The sequence below is a fragment of the Nomascus leucogenys genome, chromosome 4 (assembly GCF_006542625.1).
Source record: "Nomascus leucogenys isolate Asia chromosome 4, Asia_NLE_v1, whole genome shotgun sequence".
NCBI lineage: Eukaryota > Metazoa > Chordata > Mammalia > Primates > Hylobatidae > Nomascus > Nomascus leucogenys.
The window spans coordinates 140,926,987-140,940,261 of NC_044384.1; the positions used below are offsets into that span (position 1 = coordinate 140,926,987).

A 13,275-nucleotide genomic window follows, 5' to 3' on the forward strand; every position below is an offset into this window, starting at 1 on the left:
CTAAATGACGAGTTAATGGGTGCAGCACACCAACATGTGACATGTATACATATGTAACAAACCTGCACATTGTGCACACGTACCCTAAAACTTAAAGTATAATAATAATAAAATTAAAAAAATAAAGTTATAGAAAAACGAAAAAAAAAGGAAAGGCAGCGATGTTGCTAAAAATCAGTATATAATATCCGGCATATTGACCTGCTAAATATGGAAAACAAGAAGAGTAATTTCCTCATGTGGTTGCTATGAGGATTAAGCAAGATAACAGTTGTAAATCCTGGGCATAGTATATTGTACATGGTAAGGCTTAATAATGGGTAGTGTGGTGTCTTCATCAGCCCTAAAATCAGAATAGCTCATAGCTGTCAACTCTGTCCTCTGTGAGAATGTGCTAGATGACGCTGAGCCATTATTTTCCATTTGCCTCCCATTTCCCCAATACAGATCCATGTGCTGTACTTCCCTGGGTCCTGGGAGGCTGGCTCCTAGGAACTGAGTTACCTGGGATCCTAAACGCCACTTGGCTTGACCTCAGCAAGTACCAACAGAAAGTACCAGGGCAGGAAGGAAGAGGGTTGGGGTATTTCTTCCCTCTTACTTTCCTGTTTGGGCCATTGTTCTGCTGCTGGCTGGGTCCCTTCTACACTCATTCCCCACAGGGTAGTCTCTCCTTCATGCTTGTGGTCCTCACTGGATTCCAATGACAGTAGCTTCCCCTATGGCTTACTGCTACTGTTCACCTCTGGACATCTTGTTCTCCTTCGCTAAATCACTTTACAATGCCCACAACTTTCAGTCCCTTCATTAAAATGCCTTCATTTGCACTTTCGGAGTAGAATCCTGTTTCCTTCTGGAGCGCTTCCTAATTGATATACTTAGGGCCATCTTCCTTAATGCCCCAGACCTGCTGGTTGCAGAGCCATCGACCTCCTCGTTTCCACCGCAGAGGGCTGGAGGGAGATTCGGAAAATCAGGGCAGGGCCCAGGAGAAGGTGAGGGGTGATGGTGAGTGGAGAAGCAGAGTGATGCTGAACTCTAAGTTGGCATCGCATGCCCCTCTTGGCTGGCATGGGGATTTCATCTCCAAGAGGTCGGCGGACTGTGGCACACAGACAATGCCCTCCTGGACACAAGTCTGGGGCCCCCACCTGGCACCCCTTTCCAAAGTGGAATCGCTACATCTGGAGTTGCACCTCTGTTGCATTGCCTGCAAAGATCCAACTGTCCCCGTACAGGGAAGAATTAGGGCACAGCTGAAACCCCAAAGCGAAAAGAAATGGGCTGAAATCCACAGGGAGCAATGTCTATTTCTTAAGTCTGTCTTCTGCCCCAAATAGCTCCCCTCTCCTCCCGCAGCTTGTGTTGACGCGTGGCTTTCCCTGGCAGCAGATGCCACCGGAACGTAAACTAGGACGCAGAGGGCGGTGATGAGCCACAGGCCCTCAGGCCATGTCCTGTCCTGCCATGACTCCCCCAGCTCCCTTGCCTGGAGTTCAGAGCACAGACCCTGAGTGACCCCCTGCTCGCCAGGGTGTCCCAGCAGGGCCCCTGCTCCCCAGAGCCATAGCAAATTAGGGGGACCCTCTGTTCAGCCTGGGAGGGGGCCAGGGTCACATTTGTGAACTGGTGGGCAGAGGGGGTAGTACCGGGTAGAGCTGCAGACCTCTCTCCTACCCCTGCCCCATCCCTACCCTGTCCACCCCTTTCATTCCCTCCCACTGTGCCCCTGATGAGCCCTCTCAGGAAAGCCCATTCTCCCCCTGGACCTTCAGGGAGCCAGGTTTACCTGCTCTTTCACCTGGGAGAGCTTTCAGGTCGGTCTCAAACAGGTCTTTCTGTCTCTGCACAGGTTCTTTTAGAGCATGGCTTCAGCTTGGCTACTTCTGACACCTGCCAGGAGGAACAGACTTTTTCCCACAAAGCAGTTACCACTAGAAGTACCTGAGCAAGATCACTCTCAGCTCCTGCAGCCTCAGGGCACCCGAGTGTCCTGTCCACTGGGCATCTGTTATGGACAAAGATTTGTGTGGCCTTTCACTTTGTATGCTGAAGCTCTAACCCTGGCTGCAACAGGACAGGGGGCCACCAAGGAAGTCATTAAGGTTAACTGAGGTATAGGGTGGTGGTGCCCTGATTGATAGGATGGTGGCCTTATGAGGACACTTATAAGATGGACACCCACTTGTCCCCCTGACCCCTCTGGCACAGGAACTGAGGAAGAGTCACAACAGGACACAGCAGATGCTGGTCACCTGCAGGCTAGGAAGCAAGCCCTCCCCAGGAACCTGGGTCTTGGGGACTTCCAGCCTCCGCTGTGGGAAAGAAATGTGTGTTGATCAATCCACCCGGTCTATGGTGTTTTGTAACAGTGGCCAGAGCAGAGAAAGACAGTATGAAAACATAACTTCTCCCCACACGTTGAAGTTACAACAGCAATGCTTTCAACAAACTGGGCAATGCTTTTGTGGTTCCCACTGGGCGAGTGTTGAAGCTCACAAAACACAAAGGCATTTTTGAACGTCTGGTCTTTGAGGTATAATTTCTATTCAGCAAACTCACTTCAAGATGGATGGTTCTGTGAATTCTGATGAATGTAAATGGCTGTGACCAGACACAGAACTTTGGCCGGATGTGGTGCCTCATGCCTGTAATCCCAGCACTTTGGGGGGCTGAGGTGGGCGGATCACCTGAGGTCAGGAGTTCGAGACCAGCCTGACCAACATGGTGAAAACCCATCTCTACTAAAAATACAGAAATTAGCTGGGCGGGGAGGTATGTGCCTCTAATCTCAGTTATTCAAGAGGCTGAGGCTGAAGAACTGCTTGAACCTGGGAGGTGGAGGTTGCAGTGAGCCAAGATCACACCATTGCTCTCCAGCCTGGGCAACAAGAGTGAAATTCCGTTTCACAAAAAAAAAAAAAAAAGAAACAAGATATAGAACATTTTCTTCACCCCAAAACATTACCCTGTGCTTCTTAGTAATCCATCCTCTTCCTGGAACCCCAAACCTGGGCAACAACTCATGCATTCTCTGTGCTTGGAGTTTTGCCTTTCCCAGAATGCCATGGAATCATACGGTGTGCAGCAGCTCGTGTCTGGCTTCTCCAGCTCGGCGCAATGCTCCTGATATCCGAGTTGTTGTGCGTGTCAGTCGGCTGTTCCTCTTTGCTGCTGTGTAGCATCGCTGTTGTGTGAATGCACCACAGTTTGTTGATCGCTTCCTCTGATGATGGACATTTAGGTTGTTACCAGTTTTTAGCAATTAAGAAGAAAGCCACCATAAACATTGGGTACTGGTTTTCATGTGGATGTATGTTTCTATGCAATCCTGTTTTGATTAAAACGTGAACTCATCTACTGCTGTGCTAGGCAATTTTTGGATGACTTGGGGTCTAAATGAAGATAATGCAGGTGCTTGCTGTGTTCTCCCTTTCTGAAGTGTGGGACTGCCATGGAAGTCGTGTGGTTTCTTTGGGCAGGATGGCAGGTAATGCAGGAATTCTTTTATCTATGCCCTGTTCTCATAGGCATGTGCCCTCCAGTGCCCAAAAGTTTGCAAACACTTAGAGCAGCGATGAGACGTTTTGCTCCACTGATCCCAAATACATGCCATTTCCAAAGAACAGAGGCAAGGAGACTTTCTCTCCCCGTTTCAGGACCCCCCGCTTGGCAGAGAAAAGAAAAGCTTTAGTTTGCTGAATTCTAATGCTTTGCTTACAGCTATGAGAAGTAGAGTAATTGCTGGTTCTGATAAAACTCCACGTCCAATAAAATGAATGAACTGCCTAATGTTTTATCTGTCTTTCAGTTATTCCAATGGGATAGTTCCAAGAGGTTCTAAGATAAATTTTAAAGCCTCAAAACAGCTGGGGGAAACAAAGTCCCATAGTCATTTTCCCTAAAATAGAATATGGATAGAATTTTGGAAAATGTTTGCAAACTTCCCTTATGTATAGAATTTTGGAAAATGTTTGCAACCAGAGCTCCTTGCCATTAATTAGTAATACTAGCCATTCTTCATACACCTGTCACATGCATGGTGATTTCTTATCAGAACGATTCGCTGGCTGCATAGGAGGGAAGATGGTTTATTTGGATTTGAGCTTTATTCAGTAAATTGACCCCCCCCATCTACCACTCAACCTGGTACATTATTCCAACTTGATAGCTTAACTTGAACCATGCAAATTTGTCAATATTCTCCTAGTTTTGAACCACCAAAACAACAATTCTGATTTAACTCAGAAGTTCCCGCAGTTCCCGTACACCTCTGTACCTTTGCACATATTTTTTGCCCAGGTAGAATGCTGCTTGAGTTTCAGGGTTGCTGTAACAAAGTTCCACAAACTGTGTGGCTTAGAACAACAGAAATATTGTCAGGAGCTCTGGAGGCCAGAAGTCCAAAATCCCAGTGTTAGCAGGACCGGGCTCCCTCTGAAGGTGCTAGGAAGGATCCGTTCCACTTCTCCCTCCTGGCTTCTGGTACATTCTTGGTTTGTGGCAGTGCAACTCCAGTTTTCACACGGGGCTCTCCCTGTCTGGGTGAGTGTGTCCAAATGGCCCCTTTCTATAAGATCACCAGTCATACTGGATTGGGGGCCCGTCCTACTCTAGCATGGCCTCCTCTTAATCAATTACATTTGCAAGGACCTGCTTCCAAATAAAGTCACATCCTGAGGCCTGGGGGTTAGAACATCAACATATGAATTTGGGGGACCATCACTTAAACCGTAACAAATGCATTCCTGCCCTCCCCGTAGGGCTTTCCCTTTGGGAATTGGCTTAGCCGAGACAATCCTTATTTCCTCTAGACAATTTTCCCCCTCGCCTCTTCTCCCACCCACCACACACCCGTGCCCCTCACCTGGCTGCCAGTGATACTCCTACCCCATTGTATTAAGGTAGTCTCTCTGCCAATGTGTCTCTCCAGATGATTATAAGCTTCAAAGAGACAAAGAACATCTATTGTTCATCTTTGCATTGTCCTCCAAGCCCAGCAAGTAGAAAGTGCTCCAAAGAGCTCTGGATGACCTCATGAACAAAGAAATGAAAGAATTGCACCACAAAAAGCCACCCTGCAGCTGATCCAGGCATGGATCTGTACTTTGGACATGTCTTGTTCATAGAAACTGCTGGCCAAGGTGCCTTCCTTTGCAGGAAGACATTAGTAGGGATGAAATGGGAGAATTAAAATCATGTGGCTTGGTATTGGCCACATCCTGTGCTCAGATACACGCATTAGCTCGTCACTCCTCTCAACCATATAGTGCTGCACTATCATCATCCACATTTTACAGGGGAGGCATCACAGGCACAAAGCTAAGGGACTCCGCTAAGGTCTCACAGCCAGTGCCCTCTCTGCTGTTTCACTTCAGCGGGTTTGGAACAGCAGCCTGAGTCCTTCTCATTCCCCAAGGCTATTTCTAGAGCACGCTTCCAGCTATTTTGTCCTGACACGGTCATGAAGCTGAGACGCTGCCACTTATAGGAGCACAGCTGGCTGGGGAGTCCACCCATTCCGAGCCTCTCGGCCCCAGCTCCATCCTGACCTCCACACCCCACAGGGTTCAGGGTGATCCCGGCTCTGTCTGGACTGTGGCGGCTCCACCCATTCCCTATTGTGACCTGGGCAGTCAGGCTGGGCTGTGAGCTAGTGAGCGTGGAGAGTGAAGCCCCGCCCGGCCCCCCTTCCACACCAGAAGCCTCTCTGTGGCTGATGGGAGGACCAGGGCTGATGAAAGGATGGAGGGATGAAGGGCAACCCTCCTGCTGCGGGTCGCCCTGCTGCTGTCCTGGGCCTGCGGCTCCTGGCACATGGGTCTCTGGGGGTCCCTGTGGATGTGCCTCTCCAGGGCCCTTCATCCTCGGTGGGCAGGAGAATCCCCTAGGGAGCTTGCTCTCAAGGTCAGTTCCCAGGCGTGCTGACTCGGTAGTCACGGGGTGGGATCCGCGGGTGGGAACTGCATTGCTAAGAAGTCCCTTGAGTGAATCAGATGCAGGTGGTCCCTGACTAGGCTCAAATCATGGCTCCCACACAACCCAGACATTAAAGGACGTGTGGGAGAGAAAGGGAGAGAGAGAGATAGTTTACTGTCTGTCTTCAGTACCAGTTTTCCAGAGTGAATAGCCATTGTAATGAACCCCCTTCAGGAGAGCCACCCGGCTGTCAAGGTGGAGATGTTAGGCAGTGTTGATGCCAGTGTGTGACCCTCAAAGGGGTCATCTCCTGCTTTCGCTTTGCAAATCTTCTAAAGGTCTATGCAGCACCTACTAGGTCTAACGCAAAACCATGACATCATGCAGCTGGAGCAAGGGCGGTGCATTAACATCTACTATGGATCCATCTTCTGGAGCCTGAGAATTTCTGTAGCCTTGTTCCATGTCTAGCCAATTTATTGGTCAATGAATATCAAATCTCTGCCACAGGCTGGGAGCTTTTTTTTTTTTTTTTTTGTGAGACGGAGTCTTGCTCTGTTGCCGAGGCTGGAGTGCAGTGGCATGATCTTGGCTCACTGCAACCTCCGCCTCCCGGGTTCAAGTGATCCTCCTGCCTCAGCCCCCCTAGTATCTGGGATTACAGGCACACGCCACCATGCCCGGCTAAATTTTTTTTATTTTTATTTTTAGTAGAGACAGGGATTCACCATGTTGGCCAGGCTGGTCTCAAACTCCTGACCTCGGGTGATCCACCCACCTCGGCCTCCCAAAGTGCTGAGATTACAGCTGTGAGCCACCGCGCCTGGCCTGGGAGCTGTTTTAAAGGCTTTTAAGCTTTTTAAGCTTAACATGGCTTTTATCATGCTTGAAGTTAATGCATGTTCTATTTTTACAGTAAATTCATGGCCACTGGACGATATTAATTGGACATACACGGCATCAGGACCTTCACAGCCACCACAGGTTTTCCCCTCTCCATCATGTTCTTAGGAAATTCTACTTGCTTCCCCCAAACTTTAGTAGTTTCCCATCAGCCCCACAACCACTGTAGCCGTACAACCAGTGCAGCCAGGTACTCAACGTACCACCACAGCCCCTATTCCAGGGCCACCCCCATGCCCTCAGCTGCCTGCCCCGATGGGTTCTGGGGCAGTCGGAGGAATTACTTCTGCTGGGTCACTGGATTAGGGTCTATTTCAATCCACTATGACCTCATCTTAATTTAACTAATTATATCTGCAAAGACTCTATTTCCAAATGAGGTCACATTCTGAGGTTCTGGGTGGACGTGAATTTTGGGACAATACTTTTCAACCCAGTCCAGATCGTCTGTAAGATCTTAAAAGAACAGGTCCTCTGTAACCAAAGGGAAGCAATGAGAGGCAGTGGTTAGGGGTGCAGGCTCTGAAGTCAGATGACCCAGTCTCCCTCCTGGCTCCCCTACGTGAACTGCCTGTGTGACCTTGGCAAGAGATGTCCCCCGTGCCTGTGCCTTTTCCGATTTCCTCATCTGCAACATGAGAATAGTAAGAGTTCCTACCTTTTTGGGCTGTTGGGAGAATTCAATGAGGTAACGCACATGAAGCACTGAGCTAATAGGTAATAGGAGATGCTATATACACTGTTGTCTTCATCACTCTCTTTCACTCCTGTCCAGTTCTCAATAGCATACACACGGCTGCCAGAAATACACAGAAGGGTTGGGAATTAGCTCTGTGAGACAGGCCTATTTCAGATAAGAAAAACAAGGATCAGACAAGCTGAAAGTCTTGCTGAGGACACCCCAGCAAGGCGAATTACAGGCCCAGAATTCTAACGAGGGCATCCGGACTCTGGGATTAGAACCGCCTTCTGCGTCTGAGGAAAAACCTCCCCTAGTGATGCCCAGATCTGCCTGGTCTAAAAACCACAAAAATAGCAGGAGTTTCCACTGAGTCAATGCTTGTCATGTATAAAGACCTGGATTTAGCTGTTTCCTTCCATTCACAGAGCCGTCCTGCAGGAGAGATGTTACTTTTACCATCAATGTAAAAACTGAGCCTTAAACTGCTTAAGACACTGTTCAGATTCATTCAACTGAACATTCACACTGGAGTTTGAATCAAGGCCTAAGTGGCTTCAGAAATTTAAGATCCAAACCGTACCTCTGCTGCATCTGACAAACTTCGCGCAGCTCCCTCATCTTCAGAGAAACAATTATAATTCTTCACTTTAAAGCGAGGTCGTGTGACTTTCCAATGACTTCAGGGCATTTGGTAAAGAACGGCTTTGTTCAAAGTAAGCTGATGAGCATAGCAATTTCTTCATAATAGCAATCTGGTTAAAAAAAATAAAATAAACCCATATCCGGCTTTGGGAAGGAAGTTGTTTGTTTTAATGTTTTGTATTTGGACTTGCAACATATAGAGTGGTGATTTTTTTTAACATTTTGTGTGTCACTTAACATTTTTGAAAACAAAGCCTTATGAGCTGTGAAACAGTATGAACATCCTGATCCTATCTCTAAAATATGATGGGTGCACATTGATAGACGGGGGTGTGGAAAGTTACATCAGAAGGTGGCAATAGGAGTTGCCTCTGCAGGGGTGGAATTAGGAGGATTGTTGATTGCATTTATTTATTTGAATATATGATAAAGAAAGTTCAAGTAGCACAGATGGCTGCACAATGAAGAGGGGTTCCACCTTTTACACTCATTCTCAGTCCACTCGCCAAAGGCAATTATATGGATATGTATTCTTCCTGAAATATTCTCTTCATACACAATCGTGTATAAAATCGTGCATGAAAAAAAGTCTGCTCATCATGTAGTGTGTGTTTATATATAAATGTACTTATTTATGTAGTTGTGGGTATTCTTCATGGTCTTTTTCCATATCTGAGTTTTCCAACTTTTTATCATTATACGTTTCTTTTTGTTTTCTTTAAGTTCTGGGATACATGTGCAGAATGTGCAGGTTTGTTACATAGGTATACATGTGCCATGGTGGTGTGCTGCACCCATCACAACCCGTCACCTAGGATTTAAGCCCAGCATGCATTACATATTTGTACTAACGTTCTCCTTCCCCTTGGCCCCCACCCCCCCACCCCCGACAGGCCCTGGTGTGTGATGTAAACATATGGAACGCTTCACGAATTTGCATGTCATCCTTGTGCAGGAGCCATGCCAATCTTCTCTGTGTTGTTCCAGTTTTAGGATATGTGCTGCCGAAGTGAGCACTATGCATTACTTTTTAATAGAAGTTTTTGAAAGGTCCAAAAGGTTTGAGGAAACCTTGAAAACCATGAGAGTTACCATATTCCTCAATTTTCACATTAATTACGTCTGCTCCATTTATTTGTGCTATTTGGCCATCTTTTTCAGGATGTTTCAGCATCTGTAAGTTGTTTATAATTCAATGTTTTGTGCCACAAGATAACATTTTCATACAATATTTGTAATTTTTGCACTGGCATATGTCAGTTTGTATATCTACTGTATTTTTCCAGTGACCTATTATGAGGTGCAATGGGTTTTTGTTGGTGTTTTTTACTTTTTGTTATCATGAACAACACAGAAAGAGAAAAATGGGTTGGCTGAAAATGGATTTGGGGTGAAAAGGCAAGGGGAAAATGTGAAGAATTTTGAAAAAAACATACAAAAGTGCTTAGACATAAAATAGATTATAAAACCAGCCCTTGTTGTATTAAAACTAATGCATGAGCCAGGCGCGGTGGCTCATGACTGTAATGCCAGCACTTTGGGAGGCCGAGGTGGGTAGATCACTTGCAGTCAGGACTTCAAGACTAGCCTGGCCAATATGGTGAAACTCCATCTCTACTAAAAATACAAAAATTAGCCAGGCATGGTGGCATCTGTATGCAGTCCCAGCTAGTCAGTAGGCTGAGGCAGGAGAATCGCTTTAAGCCAGGGGGAGGAGGTTGCAGTGAGTTGAGATTGCACCACTGCACTCCAGCCTGGGCGACAGTGAGACTCCGTCTCAAAAATAATAATAAAACTAATGCATGAGACTAAATGGTGATGATTGAGAGTCCTTGTTGACCAAATTGTTTGTTTTCTTTTCCAGAAGTCCCAGAGCATAGCTATGTGGTTGGAGAGCCTAATCAAAACTATTGTCCCAAAGGTTGTAGTCCCAGCCCTTTGAGAGGCCAAGTCAGGAAGATTGCTTGAGCCCAGAAGTTCAAAATTGCAGTGAGCTATGATTGCACCACTGCACTTCAGCGTGGGCAACACAGCAAGACCCCAACTCTTAAAAAAAGAAGTCTGCTCATCAAAAGGTGCCATAAGTGCTTTTTGCCTCGTGCCAGCGGGCTGCACCTCAGTAGGCTGTAAGAGTAACTTGTTCCTGCCCCTTCCCCTCCCAAACAACCTTTCTTTCCTAGGGTGACAGTAGGGGGGCCTCTGGTTTGCCAGAAAAAGAACAAAAGCAATGGTACCAGCTGGGTATTATCAGCTGGGGTGTGGGCCGTGGCCAGAAGAACATGCCTGGAGTGTACACTGAGGTGTCCAATTATCTGCTTTGGATCGAGGGGAAGACTGTGCTGGCAGGGAAGCCTTATAAGTATGAGCCAGACTCTGCGTACGCTTTGCTTCTCTCACCCTGGGCCATCCCGTTACTGAATTTCGTGATGCTTCTATTATCCTGGTGATTAAACACCACATTGTCTCAAAAGCCAAGCGTCCTTCTCAGTTTGTGCACTAAGGTAGAGGGCAACTCCAGGTTGCAATGAGTGGCTCTCAGATGATGAGGTGTGCCTGAACTAATCATAGAACTACAGCAGTACTTAAAAGATAGCTAAGACCCACCTCACAGCCTATGGGTCACCTGGAACTCAGAAGTAGCTTGCCACTTTCAGCCTGAGTCCTCTCCAAGAGTTTGGAGGGAGTGCCTTTCCACCAGGGGGAGCATGCCAGGGACCTGGGAAGCAGGAAGCTTGTTCTTTCCTCCTTACAAACACGCATCCTTCCACAGCAGCTTTTATCCTACAAAAGGGTAGACGGCTCATGAGATAGGAAACATGTTGAACTCCCTCCCGCTTCACTGGTAGCTCATCCCAGAAACCTGCAGATTTGGTTTCCAGAAAGATCCTTGTCCTTCACCCTGCTTGCTCCCTCAGCTACCATCTGGTCCTGAGTCCCCAGTAAAAGTTGCTTTTGGCTCTCAGAGATTATGAGCAACAAAGCTAACATTCAGGATCAGAAGTCACTGAAGCAGAAATGTCCTAGTGTTGGGGTGGGGGAAAAAAAAACACAGCTAATGAGATGTAGCAGTCAAGGTACCTTTGCTCGCAAGCATCAGGAGCTCCAATTGAAGCTTAAATGGATGTCGGTGGTGCAGACTCAAAAGAAGAGCAGAGACCCTGGGAGCTGCCCCAGTGAACAGCAGTCTGACAGTCTGATGGACACCAAGGGCACCTTTTGGGCCATCTGGACCAGAGGGTGGACTGTCCATTCTTCATGCAATCATCGTTGAGCAGAATTTTTTCAATGAGGCATGACATACAAAACAGCATTCTTTACTGAGGCAACTTGGCATATTTTTGAAGAGAGAGAATGAAAAAGCTGCAGAATATTTTTAAAAAATGAGAGCATTTTATATGAGTTTGCCTTAAGTGGAATTCCATGAGCTGTGAACAACAACAACAACAAAGGAAAAGCATCAACCTTTGTGCATATGCATGTGAGAAGAAAGAAAATATGATGTAAAGACAATTCCTTTAGCCTGGCCTTCATTAGCTTTCTCAGAACACGATAACTTGTCCACCATCTGAGTCTGGAAAGCATTTAGGTGAGGAAGCACCCAAACGCCTTAGCAGGAAGAATCAGTATACACCTGCAGTCCGTTTTGGTCTAAAGCTGCAGTGGCCACAAGAATTTTGGCAACTGGGAAGCAAAGAATGGTGGCTACATGCAGATGGGGTAGTGTCCCCAAGAAAGCTGGGTTTAAAAAGGATTTCCTCTTGTCTATGAACTAAGAGTAGTGATGATTCCCTGGGCTTAAAGTTCAGAAGGCTGAGGCTAGGAGAGGCTGCAGTCTTGTGCCTTCAGCTCAGGCCAGTAGGCAGATAGAGAAGCTGAAATGACCAGACCACTTCACCAAGCTCCTGTGAGAGGGTGTGTGTGTACATGTATGTGTACATGTGTGCATGTATGTGTGTATGTGTGTAGATGTACTATGTGCATGTACGTGTGTGCACATGTACTGTGTGCATGTACGTGTGTGGGTACTGGTGTGCCTGTGTGTGTGTGTACTTGTGTTTGTACTGTTTGTGTACTTGTGTGTGCGTGTGTGTACATGTGTGTGCATGTGTGTGCTTAATGGCGGTGCTTCTCTGCCTCCATCACAAAGTAGTTGTCAAACTTTCAGATTTTTGCTAATTCTATAAGAAAGAAATGATAAAGTAGGTTTTTTAAAAAATTAAAATGTGCACAAACAGAAATACTCTGATCTTAAGTATACAGTGTGAAGAGTTCTTAAAAATGGTTTTAATTTTTATTAAACCCATTTGATCAATTATTTATTTCATGCTTAGTACATGCTGAATCCTAAGAAATTTTCACCTATTCCAATATTGAGAAGATACTGTATTATTTTCTTTTACAAGCTTTATCATTTTACCTCTAACATTTAGGTCCATCATCTATCTTGAAATTACTTCTGTGTATGGTGTGATATGGGTCAGCATTCATTTATTTCATATACACAGCCAATCGATTTGAAAAGGCCTTACTTTTTCCATTGGATTGCCTTGGCATCTTGGTCTAAATCAGTTGGTCTAAATTAGTAGAAGTATAGGACTATTTCCGCAGTAATGTCTTTTTTTTTGCTGACCTGAGTATTCTAGAACTGGGTATCTGGTTTGGTTTTTATTTGATATCTGACCTGGATGTCTTTGTTTCCACTTGAAAGTGGCATACAGATAGTCGGTAAACATAGCTATTTAAGGGAAGCTTTTGGTAGCCCAAGTGGTTGCTGCTATTGGCCATTATGATGGGAACGAGGAACACAAGTGCTAGAATAGGTAGTGAGGCAGACACAGCAGAGGAGGAGAGGGCCCCACCCCGCAAAGAGGAACGGCAGCTGACTGTCAGGTAGGTAGTGAGGCAGACAGGAGCAGAGCAGGAGAGGGCCCCACCCCTCAATGAGGAACTGCAGGTGACTGTCAGGTAGGTAGTGAGGCAGACATGAGCAGAGCAGGAGAGGGCCCCATCCCCCAATGAGGAGCAGCAGGTGACCGTCAGGTAATGGTCAGCAGTTGTTAAGCTGTCTCTTTAAAACAGTAATTGGTCACAACTGGCACCAGGGAAAGGTGGTCTCACAGTAGACAGAA

General features: G+C 46.5%; 1 protein-coding gene and 1 non-coding gene across 8 annotated transcripts in view; both read right to left on the reverse strand.

The window, feature by feature from the left end:
- PRSS55 (serine protease 55) overlaps positions 1-12,100 on the reverse strand; it is a 66,199-nt gene extending 54,099 nt beyond the window's left edge. For 2 of the 7 annotated variants that reach the window (XR_004029831.1, XR_004029829.1), the window contains exons 1-5: positions 11,225-12,100; positions 10,751-10,927; positions 8,085-8,256; positions 1,790-1,893; positions 63-84 (exon numbers count right to left, since the gene is read on the reverse strand). The gene's annotated coding sequence lies outside the window, so the exon portion shown is untranslated. The other 5 variants (XR_004029836.1, XR_004029830.1, XR_004029839.1 and 2 more) reach the window with 4 other exon arrangements.
- Positions 9,057-9,163, reverse strand: LOC115834861. The gene has a single exon (XR_004029862.1). It is a non-coding gene; the product is annotated as a U6 spliceosomal RNA (small nuclear RNA).
- Positions 12,101-13,275: the final 1,175 nt, after the last annotated feature.